The 14,911-nt window shown below is 40.2% G+C and overlaps 1 protein-coding gene and 1 long non-coding RNA gene across 4 annotated transcripts in view; one reads left to right on the top strand and one right to left on the bottom strand.

The window, feature by feature from the left end:
* The window catches only part of LOC307029146 (general transcription factor IIF subunit 2-like), a 54,443-nt gene that overhangs the window by 29,632 nt on the left and 9,900 nt on the right, over positions 1 to 14,911 (top strand). The window lies entirely within an intron of this gene.
* On the bottom strand, positions 6,632 to 8,185 carry LOC307029148. Of its 2 annotated transcripts, none has more exons than XR_013805239.1 (4): positions 8,077 to 8,185; positions 7,875 to 7,989; positions 7,668 to 7,742; positions 6,632 to 7,372 (listed from the first exon to the last, which is right to left on the bottom strand). It is a non-coding gene; the product is annotated as an uncharacterized lncRNA (long non-coding RNA). The 2 variants fall into 2 exon arrangements; XR_013805240.1 differs by having other exon boundaries at positions 6,636 to 7,382.

Here is a 14,911-nt window from a genome sequence, read left to right on the forward strand (position 1 = left end):
CACTCAAAATCTCACGATACATGGCCCCATTCATTCTTTCCTTTACACGGATCAGTCGTCCTGGTCCCTTTGCAGAAAAACAGCCCCAAAGCATGATGTTTCCACCCCCATGTTTCACAGTAGGTATGGTGTTCTTTGGATGCAACTCAGCATTCTTTCTCCTCCAAACACGTCTAGTTGAGTTTTTATCAAAAAGTTATATTTTGGTTTCATCTGACCATATGACATTCTCCCAATCCTCTTCTGGATCATCTAAATGCTCTCTAGCAAACTTCAGACGGGCCTGGACATGTACTGGCTTAAGCAGGGGGACACGTCTGGCACTGCAGGATTTGACTCCCTGGCGGCATAGTGTGTTACTGATGGTAGCCTTTGTTACTTTGGTCACAGCTCTCTGCAGGTCATTGACTCGGTCCCCCCGTGTGGTTCTGGGATTTTTGCTCACCGTTCTTGTGATCATTTTGACCCCACGGGGTGAGATCTTGCGTGGAGCCCCAGATCGAGGGAGATTATCAGTGGTCTTCCATTTTCTAATAATTGCTCCCACAGTTGATTTCTTCACACCAAGCTGCTTACCTATTGCAGATTCAGTCTTCCCAGCCCGGTGCAGGTCTTGTGTTTCTGGTGTCCTTTGACAGCTCTTTGGTCTTGGCCATAGTGGAGTTTGGAGTGTGACTGTTTGAGGTTGTGGACAGGTGTCTTTTATACTGATAACGAGTTCAAACAGGTGCCATTAATACAGTTAACAAGTGGAGGACAGAGGAGGCTCTTAAAGAAGAAGTTACAGGTCTGTGAGAGCCAGAAATCTTGTTTGTTTGTAGGTGACCAAATACTTATTCTCCACCATAATTTGCAAATAAATTCTTTAAAAATCAGACAATGTGATTTCTGACTAAATACTTTTTTGCCCCACTGTATATATCACTTTATGTAACATCAGGGTGTCCGCGGGGTCTTAAAAAGTATTACAAGTTGATAAATCAATTTAGTGAAAATTAAGGCTATTAAAAAGTATTAAACGGCATTTTCCAAGGTATTACATTTTGTAGCTTGTTTTCAATAAGTATATAAATTGTCTAAAGAGGTTGTATTCTAAAGTCTGCCTGAATGTAATCATTGCGTAGGTGTGTAGTGTGATTCTTTGTAGTTTATTTATGGCATCCCGTTGGGTTTGACGTCATCTGAACAGGACATCGCACGCTCACTGCTTGATAGCGCGTGAAGGCCCGTTTACGCCGGTTGTTAAACATTGTTATGGGGAAATGCAAGTTTGCGTCCAAATGGTTGGAAGATAAGGAGGAAGGACACACTCAATACTGTATATAGTAAAGTGTGTCGCCAATGTAACCGGTTAGAACTCAAAGTGGCGAGGAGGTCTTAAAATGTATGGAAAGGGTCTTAAAAGGTATTACATTTTGACTTCAGGATTCCTGCATATACCCTGAACATGACCAATAAGATGATTTTGTTGTTGTAGGATGAATCTTTCATTTGAATCCAATATGTAACTTGAAGCAGATTGATAAGTTATCAAAATCATTAAATTAGTATCTATGCTATCTCTCAAAGCATAAATAACACATTTCAAAATCATGGAAATAATCCCGGCTCTTTTCCCGAGAACAATTAATAAAAATAGTTATGACACAGTTATGACACGTTTTAGACTTTGTGCTCATTTTCCTGAAAAGAAAGCATTATCAGCAGTTGTGCTATATTTATGCAACATGTTGTCAACTAGTTAACTAGTTGCACCCAACGGCTCGTGCTGCAAATGGAGGCGCACAGCAGGGAAATAGCCAAAGTCAAGCCGAGTGACGGCTCTCTCTGTCGCCTCTGCGTTTTCCTAATCATAAGTGATTAGCGGTATCATCATCAACAACGCTCAATTGGAATTGCAAACGAGGCCAAGATGCAGCAGAGAGGATTGTGGGAGGTTTGACCTGCTTTCTGCCTCCTGTTCATTAAAATTGGCTCCACAGGGACGATCGCTATCCTCAAAGTCAGTGAGAATCTGTTTGTCACAGCTGTTCTGTCTCTTTATGAAACTGTCAGCTCAGGACATTCAAATTAAATGTTCCTAAAATTCTGCTTGCAAGGACCCTCCATTTCTTTCCTAAAGGTGGTGAATTATTCATCGAGGTGCTCTAGGGCTGCTGGTGGAAGATGTGCATGGCAACCACTCAAAATAGGGTCTTGTGTGAGCTCAGAGCTGTCAATCTCTTGCTTCATGTTATATTACGGAAGACTACTTAATATATAGTCTTGTTTTTGTCAGAATTAAAGTTAATCTCATTAATCAAAATCATCAGACATCAGCATTTTATTCTGGGAGATTCAGATGGCCTTCGGTTTCAGAGGAGCGTAATTGTCACATTGTGTAAAATGTAGCATTTTGTAATATTCTTGTTTTAATATTCTTGAATGTAGGTGCATAATATGACTTGTGAAGAAGGTTAAATATAAAACAATTAAAGCACTTTACATAATAACACATGCTATCTAAAGTGATCTACAATCATATAGGGAATAACTTTAAAAGTGAAAACTTAAACTCTTATTAATAATAAAACAAAAGCCCATTGATAGATCTAAGTATTGAAGGCATAAGGAAGACAAGACATGTCAACTGGGGTAAACACTATTTATAATAATATTTGATAAATCCCTCTCGAACACAGATTGTTCAATCACAGCTTAGCAACTGTAACTAGGCTCAGCAGGCTTGTTAAGCTTTACATTTATCCATGTCAAAGCAGCATGTATGTCACTGATACGCTTCATTTATGCGTAATTCAAAGCATAAATTGCAATCGTTGACATGTACAGTCTGTCAGTCAGTCCCACAATATTCCAGGCTGGAATAACTCATCACATTGGAATGAATAAAATAAAAAATGGTACAGATATCATAATTATCTAGCTGATAAATCCTACTAACTAAGGCAGTGGTTCTCAAACCTTTTCTGTAATTCCCCACTTTGAACAGGTGGGCCTTTTCAATCCCCACCTGTTCCTCATCGCTCCAATCAGATGGTAGGCCAAGCTTAACATTGTCAGATGTATCGTTCTATAACAGGGGTCTCCAACCTTTTTTAGGATGAGAGCTACTTTTCAAAAAATAAAAAGTCGTGAGCTACTTTTCCTCATTTTTTTTTTTTTTTTCAGTGTATTCAGTGGAGGAAAAAGTATTTAGTCAGCCACCAATTGTGCAAGTTCTCCCACTTAAAAAGATGAGAGGCCTGTCATTTTCATCCTAGGTATACCTCAACTATGAGAGACAAAATGAGAAAAAAAAAATCCAGAAAATCACATTGTCTAGGATTTTTAAAGAATTTATTTGCAAATTATGGTGGAAAATAAGTATTTGGTCAATAACAAAAGTTCATCTCAATACTTTGTTATATACCCTTTGTTGGCAATGACAGAGGTCAAACGTTTTCTGTAAGTCTTCACAAGGTTTTCACACACTGTTGCTGGTATTTTGGCCCATTCCTCCATGCAGATCTCCTCTAGAGCAGTGATGTTTTGGGGCTGTCGCTGGGCAACACAGACTTTCAGCTCCCTTCTTTCCTTTACACGGATCAGTCGTCCTGGTCCCTTTGCAGAAAAACAGCCCCAAAGCATGATGTTTCCACCCCCATGTTTCACAGTAGGTATGGTGTTCTTTGGATGCAACTCAGCATTCTTTCTCCTCCAAACACGTCTAGTTGAGTTTTTACCAAAAAGTTCTATTTTGGTTTCATCTGACCATATGACATTCTCCCAATCCTCTTCTGGATCATCTAAATGCTCTCTAGCAAACTTCAGATGGGCCTGGACATGTACTGGCTTAAGCAGGGGGACACGTCTGGCACTGCAGGATTTGAGTCCCTGGCGGCGTAGTGTGTTACTGATGGTAGCCTTTGTTACTTTGGTCCCAGCTCTCTGCAGGTCATTGACTAGGTCCCCCCGTGTGGTTCTGGGATTTTTGCTCACTGTTCTTGTGATCATTTTGACCCCACGGGGTGAGATCTTGCGTGGAGCCCCAGATCGAGGGAGATTATCAGTGGTCTTGTATGTCTTCCATTTTCTAATAATTGCTCCCACAGTTGATTTCTTCAAACCAAGCTGCTTACCTATTGCAGATTCAGTCTTCCCAGCCTGGTGCAGGTCTACAATTTTGTTTCTGGTGTCCTTTGACAGCTCTTTGTTCTTAGCCATAGTGGAGTTTGGAGTGTGACTGTTTGAGGTTGTGGACAGGTGTCTTTTATACTGATAACGAGTTCAAAACAGGTGCCATTAATACAGTTAACAAGAGGACAGAGGAGGCTCTTAAAGAAGAAGTTACAGGTCTGTGAGACCCAGAAATCTTGTTTGTTTGTAGGTGACCAAATACTTATTTTACCAAGGGATTTACCAATTCATTCATTAAAAATCAGACAATGTGATTTTCTGGATTTTTTTTCCTTTCTCATTTTGTCTCTCATAGTTGAGGTATACCTAGGATGAAAATTACAGGCCTCGCTCATCTTTTTAAGTGGGAGAACTTGCACAATTGGTGGCTGACTAAATACTTTTTTTCCCCACTGTATTTAGCACATTTTAACATTATGATATGCTTACCTTTAACCTTTGTGTGCTGTTTGGGTCTGTCGGACCCGTTTTCAGTGTTTACTAAAAGAATGTATCAAATTTGACCTGCTTTATTTGGGGGTGGACCTCACATCCTATAGGGGGGTCCGGGGGCATGCACCCCCGGGAAGATTTTTTTTTAAATGTTGAAGTTAAATGCATCAATCTGCTGCAATTTGAGCTCAAAATGAATTTATGGATACAGCTCTCAACACTCAGATGAAAGAAAGCTGTATACTTTTCAATAATCCAAACATCTGTAGAATGTGAGGGACTGCGGATGGAAATTAGCTCAAAGCTAAATCTGGCACTGTTACGCTTGACACATTTTTTATGTTTTAAGTGTTCATCACTGTGCATTGTCCCTGCCAAATAAACAAAATGAAATATGATCACAACCAATAACAAATCATTTAAACTTGTTTATTCTTATCTTATGTTACATAGTTAGCATTATTTGTTTTTATTTATGCATATTTTACTAATCACTCCTTTTAAACTTTTTTTTTTTTTTTTACACTGTCCTATAGTTAGTACACATTGGAATCATTTCTCACTTTATTTTTTACAACTAGGCTATATTAAATAGATAAAGGTGTGCTCTCTCTAGCTCTCTTTCTGTCTCACTCGCTCACAGAGGCTGTGTGCTCGTCCGTTGCGATGACGGCTAAACATAGGCCTATTTGTAAAGTGGGGGGACACAAACAGGATTTCACGGTTAAACTCCTTATGAAGTGGTGAGGTGCCGCTCCACATTGCTTTTCTTTCCGACTGCAACGTGTGTGTGTGTGTGTGTGTGTGTGTGTGTGTGTGTGTGTGTGTGTGTGTGTGTGTGTGTGTGTGTGTGTGTGTGTGTGTGTGTGTGTGTGTGTGTGTGTGTGTGTGTGTGTGTGTGTGTGTGTGTGTGTGTGTGTGTGTGTGTGTGTGTGTGGGGGCTCGGATTGGCCATCGGGCGATTCGCTGCCGTTGGTGGGCTGCTGCGGTACCACATTCGCCGCCGCAAACACCTGACGTTGCGAGGCTCCAGCGGTTCCGACGCAGCGGCGCTGTGAAAGTCCACCGCAGTTGCGAGTCTCCGGCTGTAACCGCCCGCGAGGACCCAGGTTTAATTCCGGCCTGAGGTCCAAAAAATGTATTGAAAAAAAAATTCATCGCGTCCAATCGCGACCCACCTATCACATATCTGCGCCCCACCAGTTTGACACACTTTGAGAAACGCTGAACTAAGGTGACCCCTGGCTTTTCCGCTAGTTCCCCATGAATCTAACATTTGTACTTATTGAATAATTATATATTAAAAAATACCTGAAAATACAAATGATATTCCTATTATCTTTAGTTGACATGTTTACAAAGCTGCTCCTTTATCTGTAGACCAAAATGTTGGTTTTGGTTTAGTTAACACAACATATATAATGATATAGTTTCACAAAGTATGTTTTTAGTGAGGACATATATTACATTTTGAAAGTTTTAAGATACACAGGGGCTCATACATATTTTGTAAAACCCTGATTTGTAGTCCAGCCACATCGATCAGAACACCTTTTTGTTAAGGTTTCTCTGTAATCCTGAAATATTTACCTTGATGCAGCAATGTGTTTATAATGTTGAGAAATAGTCCAGTCTTTTTTTGATTACCTTTTCCACCAGTTCTTTCTGTGTTAGTGGCACTTTGAAGTTTACTGTTGCATATGGATGCTGCTTGTTGTTAAATCAAAAGGGGTAAGCTGACTACAGTTACAGACATCGGAAAATGACTTCAAAGTTAATTAATGGAATCATTAAAGGTCCTTAATGAGGAAGCCTCTGGGCTTAGTAGAGAGGAGATCTAATGGAAAATTATTTTTGGAGATCCAATCAGTGACTTCACCCCCCCCCGCCAATATTGCTCCCTTGTTGTCATGTGTCAATGTGTACACAGGGCACACTTCCATGCAACAGATGCTTCAACTCATAAATGCATGTCTATTCATCTGGTTTCTAAAGCTAAGCGTTTGTACATTCCTGTTTTTTAAATGTTGTTATTTACCAAAATGGGTAGACATTCATTAGTCTGATTTCCACTATTACAGGTAATAAAAAAATAGATCTAGGTCTTCAGCAGGGGTGGACTGGGACAAAAATTCAGCCCTGGCTTTTTCTGTCCAGACCAGCCCACTACATTATCAGCGGACACTACATAGAAGTCCACTAATCTTGCGGCATCTTCTCTCATGCATACTACAAAGGAGAGTCATATTCCTTGATAGCAGTTAACAAATGAAGCACTTAACTATGAACTCAAGGACTAAAATTGACAGCTATATCAATCAATCTTTATTCATTATAGTGTCAAATCACAACAGAAGTTATGTAATGACTAGGAGTGGGACAAGACTAACGGGAAGAACCCTTATGCTACCCTTTCAGTTTTTAGTCTGTGACTGTGAAAATCTTTTGGTGTAAGCCCAGTATTGGTTAAAACCAGACTCGGACAATAATAACAAAAAAATATCCTGACAAATAATCTAAATAGAAACATATTACGGACAGTAGCAGCATTAGAGCTGAAATTCACTCACTCATTATGAAACCATAAATAGAGGATTGAAAAAAAAAAATATATATATATATATAGCTGTGTGAAAAGTGTAAGACATGGGTTACAGGTCTGAATAGATATGCATTCTGATATACGTGTATGTGCCCAAGTATGTATTGCTCTATACTTCCTCGTCCGCAGCCAGCCAGCTCCACTCCTCACCAAATTTGTGACCTGCAAGAAACTGCAAACATAACTTGTACTCAGTATCTGTGTACTGACAAATATAAGTAGCCATGTAGCCATATTGTGACGTAGTGACACTTAGTGAACAAATGTATCTGTCATGAAGGATGACTTAAGTCTCAAAAGAGCCCTAAGGCCTACCTGCATAACTGTTAATTGAACTTAAAAGATATGCAGATGTTTGAAATTAAAACCATCAATATGAAAATCTTCAGCCAGGAAATAGTCATAATCAAACCTTTTGTTTCAATCTGAGACAAAACAAGTTGCATAATAAACTCACAAAGTCAAGACGAAGCTCTCAGATATGATGGATGACTCAAGCATCATAGAAGAACTTCTAGCAGGTCAGGAAAACCTGTTTGACAGGAGATAATGGTAGCAGAGAATATAAAGAGACATTTATGAATTACCAATTGTCATTTTATAACACATATAGTATGTTTCTTCACACAAACCTTTAAACATACACATATTGCATTCCTCTCACCACATGAAATAAGCTCAGGAACCCAAAAGTGGCCCAGTGAATGATGGAGGAGACGAAGCAGGTCCTCAAAAGGGGACAGAGGGAAAACAACTTCTTAGGCTCTCGGGTGGTCAACCTAAAAGAGACATGGAAACATTATTAAGTCTCTCATCATCACAAATCAAGTATGAATTCATATAACATTATAAGACACATGACATACTCAACAAATCATAGACTTCTCAGTAGCCAAAAAGTGGTGAAGTGGAGGAAGTAAGGGAGCAAATCCTTGAAAATGGACGGAGGGGGAACAACTCCTCAAGCTCTCACATTTCAAGTGGTCAACCTGAGAGGGAATTGGATACATTATTAAGTCTCTAATCATCACAAATTAAGTATGATTTCATAAAACATAAAAAATGATAAACTCACCATACTAGAGGAGACTCAACAGCCAAACTTTGGTGCAGTGAAGGTAGAGAGTGGACGCAGAGAGAGAGCAAGTCCTCGAACATGAACGGAGGGGGAACAACTCCTCAAGCTCTCACATGTCAAGTGGTCAACCTGAGAGGGAATTGGATACATTATTAAGTCTGAAAAATAAATAAAATGTTTTCCTCTGTCCTGCACCTAAAGTTGAAAACTTTTGGGATGTGCGTTTCTTTCAAAACTTTTTTAAAATGATGAAGTATGAATTTATACAACATTAAAAAATACATGATAAACTTACCAAATTCTAACAGTGGTCCCAAATGAGAGAACAAGTCCACATATAGAACAGAGGGAGAACGACTCATGTACACTAATTTAGTGTACATGATCACACCATTAAGGATCAACACATAAGCACAATACAACTTCTGAAAAGCATAATTAAAATGACAAATAATGAATTACTACATCCATAATGTGTGATAATAACAATAATATTAAATATTTCTCGCCTTATCAGTGGACCAGCTTTTTAAGCAGCTCACTCTTCTCTGCAAGTCTGTCTATCACAGAGTCAGAGTCCAAGGACATGAGGATGTCTTTCTCTGTGGACATCAACATAAATGCCTCCAATTTATCAGATGAGAGGGTGCTTCTGAGTCTGTTTTTAATAAACTTCAAAATTGAAAATGTGCACTCACAAGCCACCTGTGTGAGGGATAATGTAAGCAGGTATTTATAAGCAAGGCCTAGGGCAGGGTATGCATCTGTTAGCATGTTGAAATGGCGAAGTATCTGGTAGCAGCACAGAGGGCATTCTTTGCAGGAGCAACAGCTTATGGGAGTTATCTCAACCTCTTCTGCGTTGTCCTCCTCACCACCTGATCCATCTTCTACTGTTCTTGCTTTGTACTCTGCCAATGGGGATGCCTTCAGCCTGTTCCACTGGAGTGCAAAGCTTTTCAACTCGGCCTGCATATTTTCCTTGGTTGCCTTGCTGTCAAATCCTTGCAAGCACTTGCTTAAGTCTTGAAGGGCAGACTGGGGAAGAGCACTGCTGCAGAGCTGAGGGAAGTTTCTGGGATCCAGACATGCCAAGTCAGCATATAGATTGCCGTGTGTTAAAAAGCGCCTATGAATGGCTTCAATTGCTGTGTCCATGATCCGGTTATCAGTGATGCAAACACAAGTATGGTGAAAAAAGAGAGAACTATCCGAAGCAGAAAGAAACAGCGTAATATACCATCTGACAAAGGCCTGTGCTATAATGCTTCAATTAACTGGCTATTATTTATAATATACTCAGATCAATAGGAGACAGATATTTTAAGTTATAAATCAAGGGTTTTTATTATTATTTACAGCAGGGGTGGGGAACCTTTTTCCTTTCAATTTTTACAACATCCTCCGAGGTCCCTACAAATTATTGAACTCAACCTCTGCTTAAAAAAACTAAAATCACAGACAATTCATTTGGCCTTTCTTTCATGCTGTGCAAAGAAAACGCAACCTCTTAATCCAGATATCTTACCATGACTGAAGATTTTTTTTTAAATATTGAAGTTAAAAGCATCAATCTGGTGCACTTTGAGAACAACATGAGGAGATCTATGGGTACATCTTTCAACACCCATTTGAAACAGAACTGTAAGCAGATTTTTCTTTTTGGATATTTTACAAATCACTCCCCTTTTAAACTCTATTCTTGTTACTTTTAACAACTTTTTTGTTACTGTCATATAGTATTTTATACCTGTTTTTCATTTAGTCTCTAATGTCTCATTAATAATTATAATGATCATATCAAGGTGTGCCTTAACCTCACTGAGCTGAGGTTATCTGAGCCTCTCAGGAGAGAGCTCTCTTCCACCTGGTTGTAGAAAAGCTCTTTAAATTCGTTAGCATAGCTAGCTAACCAGATGCTAATAACAACAGATCGCCACTGTGCTTACAACTAAAGACACAGCCACGCAAACACTGCGGCATGTGTACGGCTCCTTATGGGTACTGCAATATTTGAAGAGCTGGAGCGGCGTTCCGGTGCCTTCCGTAAGCACTGAAGTCTAGTCTACACTCCTTTCAGACGAGACATAACCACGTGAAGGCACGTTACGCTCGTGTTGTGTTCAAGGAACCTGTCCTTGACCAGGAAAAACAGGCACTCGCTTGTTTAATTATTTTGCGATCTAGATTTCTTCTTCTTTTTTGAAGTGAGAAGTTGTCCGTCAGTCGGACGGACTAACGGACGAACTGACGGACCCCCACCCCCCCCAAAACGAAAACTCTTCGGTTCTCCACGAATTACACAAGTCACCCAAAGCAGCGTTAAAAAAGCGGGAGGCGCCGAAAAGCGAATAATTTGCATCACTGGGTTATGCACATTCACCTCATAGGATTTTTCTGCATCATCCAGGGTCTCATCCTGAGCCATCTCTCCAGGCAAGACTTTCTTCAACCTCCTCCTCTTTTGTGGCAGTGTGGCCTCCACTTCAATTTCTGTGTCATCTCTCTCTTGGATTTCTGTGTTTGTCCAGTTGACAAATGTGTCTGCTGCTCTTTTTACAGATTCAAAATCTCTTCCCAAGCTTTTCAGCGTATCCTGTGTCGATGCCACCATTCTGTGAGCAGAGAGGATGTCCAATCCTACCGTCTGAAGGTATTTAGACAATGGAGAGGTATGTTTAAATATGCGGAGGAAGATTTGAGCAGTCAAGATCGTTTCATACTTGAGCAATGACTCTGCATATCCTCTGGCCATGACAAGGATACATGGTTTCACTGTTGCCTGTTTTTGTATAGCTGATAATGTCAACAGCACATCAACGTACAGACCATCTTCCAGTTTTCCAAAGGAGCCAAACACCTTCTTCAGGGCCTCATGCTTGGCCCACCAGCGTGTCTCGCCAATAGGAGCAAGGCGTCTACGTCTCTTGTTTCGGCCTGACTCTTCCCACACATTCATCCTTTTATATGACTCTTTGATGAATACCGCAATGCCATTGAGGAGCGCAAACAGGGACCCACTCTCAATAAAAATCTGGGTTGTGTTTGCAAGCACCAGATTTAGTACATGTGCGTAGCACCATACATGGTGTATATGCCTCCAATCTGACATTCCACTGATGAACAGACTGCTATCAGTTCTCTTACCAAATGCCATGCAGATGAAACAATACAGCATGTGACGCTCTGGACAGTACGTCAGCCACCTTCTACTGGTGCCGTCTCTGCTACAGAACACTTTCTGCACCACTGGTGGTGGTGGTGCAGTCTTTGGGCTGCCTGAATTGGTCTGGCTCTCTCCCTGAACTGACACATTTACACAGAAATTAAAGTTACACACAAATTATGAAATAGTTATCACCTCAGTAAACAATAAATGAATTGAAAGATTACAATAAATTCAATGGCAAATATTGCAAATTAATGTAATTATTTCCTATAGGTTTACTTGTATTTTGTGCTAAAATTCAAAGTATCTCATCTGTATTTACAATACAGCTTGATTCTGCATCTCTACTTACAGCTCGTTGGTCCATGTGAATGTTTACTGTTGCTATGGCAACAAGAAACCGCTGACGTTAGCAGCTCTTAGCTAGCCTAGCTAAATCATCTGAACAATAATAACCCATAATATCACAATTCGGCATATTTAAACAAAATCAACCACAACTACCAACATTCACAGCCCTTCAACTCTGGGCTAATATGTTGTCACAAGTAGGACTATGCAGTTAATTAGGTCACATCACATTCAATGTAAAAACGTTTTCTACTTTTTTTTTGGACATGTCTCAAAAATGTAGCCTAGCCAGCCCCAGGCTAACGTTACTTACCATTTATGCCTCCACTCGCTCGTCTCCCGGCGCAGCAGCACCTGCTGGGGCGGTGACCCCGGCACCAAATAGGTCCGTCAATTTAGAATATTTAGCAGCCTCCACCTCCAGAGAGTTCAGCTTTTTAAGTCACAGTTTTTCAGCGCCACCCGGGCGTTTCTTCTGCTTATCCATTTTCAGCTCAGCAGCAGCCCGTCCCGCGACTCCCGCCCATGCCATGAGGTCCCGCCCCACCTTGGTTTGTGTTGTGATTGACAGCACTGTCAGGCCTCTCTGAGCCTGTCAGCCCATGATTGATTGACAATGACAAACAATAGACCAATAATATGTGTCGATGCTGGCAACACACTGCTAGCCCTCTGTAGCCAATTGGCCGGCCCAATTGGAGGGAATTTAGAGAAAAAAAAGAAAAAACCATAGCGGACCGGCCCACATTGGGTCAACGGCCCACCGGGACAATGCCCGGTATGCCAGATGGCCAGTCCACCCCTGGTCTTCAGGACTGTCCATTAACCAAACGGCAGAGAACTAGCAGAGATTCATCAGTTGTTTTGGATTGGTAACGTTCTCCAACAAAGCCAGAGCAGCTGTCATTATGCCAGACCCTTATGCTTTTTATAGCAGCTATATCATTAACACATCACATAAACTGATAAACCATCATTAGCAGTGATATCAAAAAGATAATGATGTAATTTACAATTGTAATTGTTTATATTGAAAAAGACTGGAAGGGCATTGCTAGAACTGAAAATTCTTCAAGATCATAAACACAGGAAAGTAAATAAATATCTCCAGTGTAAACAATAAGTAATACAACTGTTAAACAAAACCATGAGGTTGTAAATGTATGATTACAACTATATTTCTGTGGATGTTTTAAAAGTTACTATTTTCTAAGGACAGGGTCTTTTTATGAGATATTTTATTTATATTTATCTTATTTATATAATATGGACTATGGTCTTACAATATGTAAGATATATTTTTGTATTTAGTTTATTGCTTTGAGAGGCTTTGCCTGCACATTTTAACAAATTATTTTATGGTAATGTCCTATCCGTTCGTTAGGAATTTTGCCCTATTATAATGTAACAAAACATAGCTAACTTGTTATTAGCCTAGTTTCGAAAGAGAATAAGTTTTCCTGCCTCCTTACTATCTGCAAACTCTGCTCTTTCTAAAGTATTTTCACAATATTCCTGAAAGCTACTAGGGGCTGTGCTGTGCTGGTTGTATAGTCGAGTGTTGTTCTTGCGAAGCAAAAGTGGTATTGGAGAGTGATCTCAGAGCTAAGAGAGCTGGGGTCATATGAATAACCCGAGGCACAGTTACGGGAGCCGCCTATACAATAGATGTTGTTTGTGAGAGAGAGAGACATTCTTTTGTAAAGCACTGAATGGCGCTTAAGGTTAGTTAACCTGGCAAAGAAAAAAAGGAAGATGTGTTAGCCTGCAACGGTTTTACAATATTGAAGAACAGCGTGGATGTGGGGTGCTGGCGAAGGTCTCTGACCGACTTATTTGTATTTATTGCTTGAGTATTATATATAGGCATGGTGTGTTTGTGGGTGATGGAGAGGGATAGTTGATCCAGAGAGGGTGATGATGGATGGAGGCCTGGTGGGCGGCAAGCTGTTTGTTGTGTTTAACATTAGGAAGGTCAGAGCTTTGAGGAAGGGGCCTAGGAGCAGATGGAGGGAAGAGATGAGCGTGAGGGGGTGGGCGAGTGACCTCCTCACCCTCGCATCTGTCTCTCCACCTACTGTCTTCCCGCGACTATTTTTCTTTTACTTTGCAAAAATTAGCCAAATGCAATGCCTCTAAATGTATTTGCACGGCTTAAATGAAGGAAATGCAGGTCTAACCTTTTCTATTACCTGCTTATTAAATATGTCCTGATCTCACTCGTATAAAACTGCCTATGGACGCAGGTAGTGGCTGCTGGAAATCAGACAGCATGAAGAAGCTCCTCTTCTGAAATTCTTACATCTGACCAATAAATCACATTTGATTTGTCAGCGCAATATGCACATGTGCTTTAAACGCATCCAAACACAAATTGGATCATGATAAATAACACAGAACACACTTTGTATTATTAGTGCAATGAAATCCTTTGAGTCAAACGCCAATATTTAATCAAAAAGCAATAATCTGCTCTGTCCAGTCTTTCATCCACTGCCGCAGTGTTTTACTCAAGCAAGTTTGGCTTATAGTGAATTGTAGACAAGTTCAAATAAAAACCCTCTGTATACAGTTGACCTGTTTAGCTTAGATTAGTTGATAGATATATTGATTGTAAATGTACAGTATATTAAGCTTTGCCATTAGTGGATACTAGATAAGTCCACCATAATATCTCTCACTTCAGAGATGCTGTGCTCATTGGATGAATCCTTATGTGTTTGGACCCTAATAACGGCTAATGAACCTTGTGATGCACAGTAGAAGCTCATTTGAAATGTGTCATATAAAGGATTACATTCACATAGGAGAATAAGTAGTTTTCTTTTTTTTTATTTGCATACAAAGCTCAACTTGGACCTGAATCAGAGAACATTACCGCTGTCAAGACTGCGTCATCACAGAGCTGTACCATGACCCAAACAAAGCCACGGAAATGGACTCTGTAATCAATTTCTCTCCTCTTCCAGATGTAATCATTTTATTTAAATGGGAATAACTACAACGTTTGGATGTTACATTGTCTGTTGCTCACAGAGAATATCATTCTGGACAGGGACCTGCATTTAGACCCCGAGGCAGCTCTTAGGAGGTGAATACACAT

This window comes from Notothenia rossii, assembly GCF_949606895.1.
Source record: "Notothenia rossii genome assembly, chromosome: 2".
In the NCBI taxonomy this organism is placed as follows: Eukaryota; Metazoa; Chordata; class Actinopteri; order Perciformes; family Nototheniidae; genus Notothenia; species Notothenia rossii.